The sequence below is a fragment of the Myotis myotis genome, unplaced genomic scaffold, assembly GCF_014108235.1.
Source record: "Myotis myotis isolate mMyoMyo1 unplaced genomic scaffold, mMyoMyo1.p scaffold_m19_p_2, whole genome shotgun sequence".
Lineage (NCBI taxonomy): Eukaryota > Metazoa > Chordata > Mammalia > Chiroptera > Vespertilionidae > Myotis > Myotis myotis.
The window spans coordinates 119,381,200-119,391,192 of record NW_023416324.1 but is presented as its reverse complement, the minus strand read 5'-3'; the positions used below and the strand labels follow the sequence as shown (position 1 = coordinate 119,391,192).

The 9,993-nt window shown below is 44.5% G+C and overlaps 1 pseudogene; it reads left to right on the top strand.

Annotated features, from left to right (window-relative positions):
• The first annotated feature begins 316 nt into the window (after positions 1 to 316).
• LOC118675657 lies at positions 317 to 2,366 on the top strand (annotated as a pseudogene).
• The last annotated feature ends 7,627 nt before the right edge of the window (positions 2,367 to 9,993 follow it).

Below are 9,993 nucleotides of genomic sequence, written 5' to 3'. Positions count from 1 at the left end.
TGATTTTAGACTAAGACTAACCTTCAGGAGGGCAGGTTAAATTCTAATTTGTTAATAACCATATATATGGTGACAAGCACAATTTATGGAATGTTGTAGTTATTTAGTATATTTATTAAATTAATATACAACAAAAATAGATATAAAAGTGCATTTGAAATATTCATTTAACATATTCACTAGTATATTCAAATATGGATGTGAATCTTAGAAAGAAAGAAGCAATTTGCTGTATGAATGTGTAACATAGAATGAAGTCTGGGCTAGATTTCTACTCAGAGCCATTAACGTATAAGTGATAATTGAAATGAAGAGAATGGATGGTAACAGAGAATGTGATGGTGATACGAATAGAACCTTAGAAGATGACAAAGGTAAGTATAGATTGAGCAGAAAGCAGGAATTTTTACACAGAAATGAGGAAACAGTTCTGGAAATCTAGAAGAATTTTCACATATCTGTTCAATCAAATGTACATTATGCGGGGTAAGGAGTAGTCTACCTTTGAAAGCACTGATAGAAGTTATATGATATGGAAAAGAGCTGGAATTTAATTAAAAGTTAGTGTATGGACCAAATAGACTAAGAAAACAATTTATTTTGTTCCATGATCTGTAGTGGAAATATTTAAAGGGAAACAATAAAAGATTTTGTAAAAGGAAAGGAAGTATATAAAATAATAAAAATGAGAATATGGTATATATATATATATATATATATATATATATATATATATAGAGAGAGAGAGAGAGAGAGAGAGAGAGAGAGAGAGAGAGAGAGAGTCAGCTACTGTAATGACCAGAATGACCAGAGACAAGAACACCATGGCCTCTCGTCCAGGCTGGCCCCACTCCTCAGGGAGTGGTTAGGGCCCCCGTAGGCAATGCGATAGGGTGCAAGTTTGATGGGGGAATGTGGAAGATATAGAAAGGGAGGTCTTAAAGGCCTGCGGGGTTGGGGTGGTCGGTCTGGGGTAGGTTTGCAGTGTGCTGGGGAAGGAAGAGGAAGATCTGATTGGAAAATGGCTTGGCACAGTAACTTTCTCATTGTGAACAAGGACAGTGCCAACTGTGGACTGTATGGGCGGTTGTTTCATGAGTGTGCTTGGGACCGACATATTCATGCCAATGGCAGTACTCCTGAAACTTCACTGTTTCCAAATAGTAAACAGCTATCAATATCAAAGAAAGGAAAAAATTCTCTCCAACTAGAGGCCTTGGACTTGCAACACGACTAAAGGAAATACCATTTAAGGAGGAGCTAGAAAAACCAGAAGTATGTGACTAGAGGATTGTGGGATTGTGGAGGATGCCTGGGCACCTATGGCTAGAACGTGAGCCTGTTATTGTGCATGTGCATAATCAGCCCTATAGTCCTCAGTCTCGCAGTATTTGGACTTGACTTCTGGTGGGAAATTATTTCTATTGAGGTTTGATGTTCCCTTGCGGTGAGGAAGATCAGAATTAAAGGTTTTGTTTGTTACCTTGGTTTGAAGCAGAGGACAAGAGCCACGAGTAAGACCAGCTCTACCAGGAGTACACACACACCTCCCAGGAACTGTAGATGAAGCACACCACAATCAAAGCCTTCAATGAAACCATCAAGATCTTCAAAGAGCAGGGCCAGACTCAAGAGAAGTGTAGCAAGGAGTATCTGGAGCACTTCTGGCGTGAGGGCAATGAAAAAGAGACACAGAGAATCCTGCTGAACTCAGAACGGCTCAAATCTTGCATAGCAGAGATCCACGAGAGCCACACAAAGCTGGGACAGGAGCTGCAGACACAGGCCTTGGACAACTAAGATAAGTGCATGTATAGCTTGAAGCCAGACCTCATGCAGCTGTGCAAGATTTGAGACCAGTACCTGGTATGGTTTACCCAGAAAAGTGCCCGGCAGAAGAAAATCAATGAGTGGTTGGGAATCACAAATGAGAATGAAGACCAGTATGCACTGATGGAAGATGAGGATGACCTCCCCCACCTTGAGGAACGAACCTGGTATGTGGGCAAGATCAACTGCATGCAGGCTGAGGAAATGCTGAACAGCAAGTGGGATGGTACCTTCCTCATCCGTGAGAGCAGCCAGCGGGGCTGCTATGCCTGCTCTGTGGTGGTGGAGAGTGATACTGTGTCATCTACCACATGGCCACTTGCTTGGGTTTTGCGGAGTCCTACAACCTGTACGGGTCTCTGAAGGAGCTGGTGCTGCATTACCAGCACACCTCCATCATGCAACACAACCATAAACTTACTGTCACACTGGCACATCCCCTGCGAGCCCCGAGCCCCACCTCCCCTCCCCAAAGCCCGCTGACTCATACAGAGCAGGACTCCATCTTTTTATCTGCCTGTCTCTCTTCTTTGTGAATCTTTCTCTGTCGCAATCTCTGTCTTGCTTTCTCTGAGTCTTTCTCTTCCTGTCACTCTTTCTATTCCCATTTCTGTCCTCTCTGTCTCTCAGTCTCTGTACCTCTAAGTCTCTGTTAGAGGAGCATACCTCCTCCATCCCATGCCCCCTTTCCCATGGGCACTGTCCACCCCTGGCTCTGGCTGCCCCCACCAGTTCCTACAGTTTCCCCAAGCTCCCCCTGCCTATACCTGCCATGTTTACAAAGGCCCCTGGGGTGCTCAGCCTCAGCCTAGTGCCCTGATTTTTAAGCCATAAACCTGGGGTCAGAGCAGGAAGAAGGCAGAAAGGAATTTCACTGGGCCACTTTCAAGAACCTCCACTGTGATATTTGGGGCCGGGTGGGAGCTGGGGATTGGGGGGTGGGGAGCGGGTCCTGCCCCACAGACCCACCTTCCCCTCCAAACCCTGAAGTGAAACCCGCACTGGTTACCCCCATATGGAGCTGCTGCCCAGAAGCCCTCCTCCCACAAAACCAAATTATTAAAAATAACCTCAAGACCTGGGCCCTATCTGACCCCAGGCTTCCCTGGAACCAAGGCTTCTGCAGGTACAGTTGGGCCAGCTGAGATGCACTGCTGCCTACAGCACCTTTGCTCGATGCAGTTTCAAGGCTTCTCCTTGATCATGCTGGGTTCTGATTTTGTTTCCTTGACTGTAAACCCATTTTCTCCTCTTTTGGGACAAGAACCCCGGTTTTCTATGCTGCCATGGACCCCCCCCCCCCCCTGCCTGCATAGCTAGACTGGCAGGTGGGTTTTGTATGGTATATTGATACTGATGTGGATATAAAACATTGAACTCAAAAAAAGAAAAATGGGATAGTGACGAATAAGAAACTTTGGAGACAATGAAGGGCAGTTTGTCCAGACTGTTGAGAGCTAAGAATTAGAGTTTAATTGGGATAGAAACCCTGCTAATAGCACCTGATGCCTGAAATCTGAGCACTCTGCTTTTAGGTTTTTCAGTTCAAGTTTTTGGAGACTGCCTATTAAAACATTTCTGGTTGGAAACTGTTTGTATAGAAGCCCATAAGTATTAAGTATTTGCTGTGTTTACCATGCTTAGCTCTCTGTAAGGAATATGAAATAATTTTAAACTCCTCATATTCTCAAGAAGCTTGACTTTTAAAATAAAAAAGAATAAATATAAATATTAATTTTTTAATATATATTTTTTTGATTTTTTTTACAGAGAGGAAGGGAGAGGGACAGAGAGTTAGAAAATTTGATGAGAGAGAAACATCGATCAGCTGCCTCCTGCACACCTCCCACTGGGGATGTGCCCACAACCAAGGTACATGCCCCTGACCAGAATCGAACCCGGAACCCTCCAGTCCGCAGGCCGACGCTCTATCCACTGAGCCAAACTGGCCAGGGAGAAATATAAATATTAAAAATAAAAAAGAAGCTTGAGTTTTAGGGGCAAAATCAGGCAGCCAGGTGAGTGGTTAAGGGTGATCAGGCAGGCAGGCGAGTGGTTAGGAGCCAGCAGTCCCAGATTGCGAGAGGAATGTCTGACTGCCGGCTTAGGCTCAATCCTGCAGATCGGGCCTAAGACGGCAGTCAGACATCCCCCAAAGGTCCCAGATTGTGAGAGGGTGCAGGCCGGGCTGAGGGACCCACCCCTGCCATGCACAAATTTCGTGCACTGGGCCTCTAGTCTATAATAAAATTGTAATATGCTAATTAGACCGGACAGCTGAACGACCTTCTGGACATCCTTACAGACGAAACCACAGTGGCGGGGGCTGAGGCAGAGGTAGTTAGGGGTGATCAGGCAGACAGGCAAGCAGTTAGGGGCAATGATGCAGGTAGGCAGAGTGGTTAGGGTGATGAGGCAGGCAGATGAGTGTTTAGGGGCAATCAGGCAGGCAGGCAGGCAAGCAGTCAGGAACCAGTGGTTCCGGATTGCAAGAGGCATGTCCAACTAAACCGGCAGTCAGACATCCCCCGAGGGGTCCCAGATTACAAGAGGGTACAGGCCGGGCTGAGTGATATTCTCCCCCCCGACACACACATGAATTTCATGCATCGGGCTTCTAGTCTACTTATATAAAATCCCTGGGTGTAACATCACGGCCAGAAGCAAGATCAACTGGAAAGAAGTCAGTCCTGCAGGGGTCATCTTGGAAACGGCTGCGCCCTCCCCTGGCTGTTTCCTGGAGGGCAAGGTTTTAGGCAGGAAGTTGCCCTCAGGGTGAGGTTTCAGGCAGGAACCCACCCTCGGAGTGGAGCATGGAAGTGAAATGATTTGTAATGGGTCTATTATTGAAGCTACCTTTGGAAATACTATATCTATAGATCAGTGGTTCTCAACCTTGGCTGCACATTAGAATCACCTGGGAATCTTTTTAAAATCCTGATTTCTGGGCCTCATCCTCTGGAAATTCTGTTTCTTTGTTACTAATGTTGTGGCCCCACCCCATAACAAAGAAACAATTTCTGGAGGATGAGGCCCAGGAATCAGGATTTTAAAAAGATTCCCAAGTGATTCTAATGTGCAGTCAAGTTGAGAACCACTGCTATAGATAATATTAAAAATATATCTAAAGGTGCAATTCTTTGTCCAAAAAATGAGCATGTTCAAAAATTAAATGAAGAAAATTTGGATATACTCGATGGAGATTTTCACACATATTTGAGTGATGATTCCATTGATTCCACAGATGAGGATGAAAAGTAAAATTTTCCAATTGAATTTCTGAATAGTATTATTCCTTTGGGAATGTTGTGTCATAAATTAAAATTGAAAGTGGGTGCAATCATCAAGCTATTAAGAAATCTCAATAGTAATTGGGGTCTTTGTAATGGTACCAGATTTATTATCAAAAGATTACGACCTAACATTATCGAAGCTAAAGTATTAACAGGATCTGCAAAGGGAGAGGTTGTTCTGATTCCAAGAATTAATTTGTTCCCATCTGACACTGGCCTCCCATTTAAATTGATTAGATGACGGTTTCCCATGATGCCAGCATTTGCAATGACTATTAATAAATAACAAAGACAAACTCTAAACAAAGTAGGCATATTCTTACCTGAACCTGTTTTTGCACATGGTCAGTTATATGTTGATTTCTTTCGAGTTTGAAGAGCATGTGACGTTACAGTTAAAGTTCTAAATATTTCATCATAAGGGAAATTAGTCAAGCACTCTGAAAGTGTTTTCACTCTTAATGTGGTGTACAGGGAGATATTAGAATAAGTTTAATCACTTTATCAGTCATTGTTTGTATCACTGTTGTTTTTATATCAGTTTTTTGTTGTTTTCATATCATGTTTTTGTTGTTTTCATATCATGTTTTTGCCGTTTTCATATCATGCCTCTGTTGTTGTTATATTCTTTATATCCTTTTGTTACTGTTTATTTATTAATAAATTTATATATTATTTTCATATACATTTTACTAATTTCCTTTCATCTCTCACACTTCTATTATAGAGAAAGGGCAAATAGCAATATTAAAATATCTCTGCTAATTAATTCCCTTTTTTTAAAAAAATATATTTTATTGATTTTTTACAGAGAGGAAGGGAGAGGGATAGAGAGTTAGAAACATCCATGAGAGAGAAACATTGATCAGCTGCCTCCTGCACACTCCCCACTGGGGATGTGTCCGCAACCAAGGTACATGCCCTTGACCGAAATCGAACCCGGGAACCTTGAGTCTGCAGGCCGATGCTCTATCCACTGAGCCAAACCAGTTAGGGCAATTAATTCACTTTTAATGTGCATGAATTTTGTGCACTGGGTTACTAGTTTTAATATAATAGTTGAGATTAAAGGTGTGAGGAAATGCCTTTTCAGTTATTATTTAAAGGAGGAATAGCAATTACTCAAGAAGCCACTAAGTTTTTACAGAAGGAGTAGCATGTATAAAGGCAGAGGAGAAAAGGGACTACAGTAAGAATAGTTAAATAGTTGGTGTGACTCAGTTGTGACTGAAACTTGTGATAGTGTTGTGTATAGTACAAGGCAAGTGTAACTGGGTGTGAACACTAGTAGATGTATGTGTGCCAGTCACTATGAAGATGATGCTCAAACTTAAAAATTATAATGGGGAGTGTTGTGAAGTATTCGGGCTTCCAGTCCAAGGCATTCCTATTTAGTATATAGAATATATAAGAAAGATAACATTGGGAGAAGTTTACAGGATGAAATAAAGTAAATAAAGGGGAGTAAATAAAGTAAACAAGGACCAGTCAGGAGTTACTATAATACATCAGGTGATAGAGGAAAGACCCTGAAAGAAAGATGTGGCTTAACATACTTAGCTGTGTGATTGATTCAATTGTTAGGAAGGTTGAAGTGATCCAATATTTTTCACTTTGGAACATGAGTTAATGGTGATTATTTTAAGTGAGCTTAAGTTTGATGGGTCTGTAGCATATTAGGGAGTTGGACAAAGAATTCTGAAGCTAAATACAAGGATGAGTTTGGGAGAATATATATTTTAAAATCATCTGAGGACAAACACAGAGTAGAAATTATGGATAAAGGGAGGATCTTCATAAGAAAAGTATAAAAGTAAAAACAGGACCACGGACAGAGCACTGGGTTGCATTAACATTTCAGAAATGGCCCAGGAATTTTTGGAACATGGCTGCTGACAGCACTGGAGAGAGTGTGAGTAAGTGAGGGAGTGAGAGGACGTGTGTGTTTGAGAGAGAGAGAGAGAGAGAGAGGAGAGAAGACTTGGGGGTGGGCGGTTGGGGGTTCTCCTGGCCAAAGAGCCTCTGCTACTGCCACAGGTCCTCCCCGCGATGGGCTCTGGCTTGGAGACCATGCCATCTTGAAGGGTTTACAAGGTCCTCCTTGGGAGGAGGTAGCGGAGCAGCAGTGGCTAGGCACCCAACCTCACCACCACCCAGACTAGCCATACCCAGGACCTGAACCCAAGGGAAGCCCTGTCCTGACCCAATGGGTGCCCTTGAGCACCCCAAGGACACAATCCTCAATCCACGCACTTAAGCAAACAGTAGCAGCAGCAGAGAGAGCCCGAGCACACCTGCCACAGACAACTCCTGGCCCTGCACCTAAGGAAACAGCAGCCAGATCCCACACGTCTGCAGCTGGAAGGCTTCAGACCACAAGGAGCCTCTGCTACCACCACAGCCACTCCCCTGGCTGGGCTCTGGCTTGAGACTGTGCCATCTTGAAAGTTTTATAGTGTCCTCCTTGGAAGGAGGCTTTGGGGAGCAGCAGTGGCTAGGAATCAAGCTTTGCCACCATCTGTACTCACCTCGCCCTAGTCCCCATGTGCCCAAAGAGGTCACAATGCAGACAAGCAAGCCTGCAACAGACACCTTTGGCTCTTCTGTGTGCCTGGAACGCACCCATCCTGAACCTGTATACCCAACAGGACCCAGCCTGGACACTGTGCCAGTGCTGTGTGATCACCACTGACCTGGCAGGGCTCTTGCCTCTGCCATGTACTCAACCACTGTCACTGCTACTGTGCTGCCATTGCCACCCTAAAGCCCAGCCGCTTGGCTCCACCACCAGGGCTCGGGGAGAGGAACCATACTGAAGGCCTGCAGGTAGATGTAGCCTCCCCTGACCTGGGCCTATTAAACTGAAGACCTGAGGAGCCTGAAGAGGCTCCAGATCTGTAGGTGAGATGGGAGGGCCTGGGCCTGGGAGAGGAGGCCCCGAAGGCACTTACTGTGGAGACTGTGGAGTGGGTGCAGCAGTGGAAGCCTGGGGCTGAAGTCCCTGGATAGAGGAGCACTAGCGACCGCCATCCTGCAGGCTGGGAAGCTCCTTTGAAAAGTGGGAAGGGCCACTCAGTGGAGCTCAGGGTCAGCTCCACCAGTGGGATCTGAAGGACACATTTAACATTGAATCTGGGGGCTTTCTATTTTTTGTAAAAACTCATGCAGGTAAGCAGAAAGGGGGCTGGAAGGAGATCATGCCCACCTGGAATACAGGGGAGGTGCCCCTCTTGCCCACCAGCAAAACAGCTGCTTCTGACCTCACCTACAGCAACCTGAGGCAAGGGGGACACCCCTGGGAGGAAATCTGTGCCCCTGTAGGTGACAGAGAGGAGGTGCCAGCAAACCGGACAGAGCTGAGGCACTAAAAGGAGAGGAAAGGCCTGCCCCCCACCCCTTTCCTACAAGCTACTGGCACCACTGCCAACACAAGTCTGATCAAACCACCGGGCCAAGACCAGGATACCCCTGCAGAGTCCTGCTCCATGGGGGAAGGGAGTACAGCTTAGAACAGGGACAATCAAGGCATGAGACTCAAGGCAGACTCACCCTGTGAGCTAAGGAGTTCCTGCCCACTAGATTACTAGGGGCTTCAACCCCTTGGACCTCAATCAGGTTGCCCAGGGCTGAAAGGAGAGTAACCCACATTGACCTGCATTAGAGAAGCTTCCAGGCGGCCCTGGAAAGACACACCAAGTGGCGGACCCAAAAATTGTTCAGTGAATGTGTGTGTGTGTGTGTGTGTGCACGCGCACATGCTTTGGCTATTTTGTTTGTGTGTGTGAGTGGATATTTTTATTGTTGTTGTTTGTTTTTTCCCCTCCTTTTTTTCTTTCTTCTCTTTTCTTGCATATCTCTAATTTCTCTCTTTCCTTTGATTCCATTCTAATTTTGCCTATTCTTATTAATTTCCCTTGTTTTGTTTTTCCCTTTCTTCTCATTTTTTTCCATTTTATTTTTTCTCTATATATCTTTATCCATTATCACTACATTATAAATTCATTATTATTATTTCACTTATTTTCTGTTTTCTTTTCTTTTTTCCTCCTATACTAATGTTCCACTTCTATGGGAACGTATGCACAGGTGACCCAGTGCGCCTCATTTGGATACACCAATACAGACGTCAAAGGGTACTTTATTATTTAGGCTGAGCTTAAACCAAAACTAAGAAGAGAGAAGACACAGGAGACAAACAGAATGCAAGAAAGCACACAGGTTTATTTACCAGAGAGCTGATGGGTTTCAGTCCTTGGCAGGCCACCTGGAGACACTCGCTGACAGAGACACACGGATGTCATCAGATACTCCACGGCAGGTGCTTGGTCTCTTGACATGAAGAGAGGCCTCTAACAGTCTGGGCTCAAGAGCAGAGCAGGAACGGCAGATTCCAGGAGGGTAAGGAGGACGTCTCGTCTGTGGAGGGCAGACAGGCGTCTGACTGCTGGTGTGAGATTTCTTCTTTTATACCCGATGGATGGGCTTCTTCAGTGTCTCTTATCAGTGTGCTCCGGTGGTGTCTTCTGGGCTTATTGGGGTACACACGCAGGGGGTTACATGGTGCTTATCAGGAGTGCACAGGCACACACAAGTTAAGTTTCACTTCTAAGTAAAGTTAAAATTCACTCTAATATAAAATGGAGTTTGCTTATGCTAACCTATACTAATACAAAATGGAGTCTGCTTATGCTAACTTATACTAACTAAACTTATTACTATAACAACTAATTTAGTTGTTTTTAATATTTTGCTAATATGCTGTGATAAATAACCTTGTTCAAACTTCATTCACATATGTGCTAGTAGACCAAGTAGATATGTAAATGCATTTTGATTGATATTGCTACGAGGGTTGTTTCCCCTATTCTCT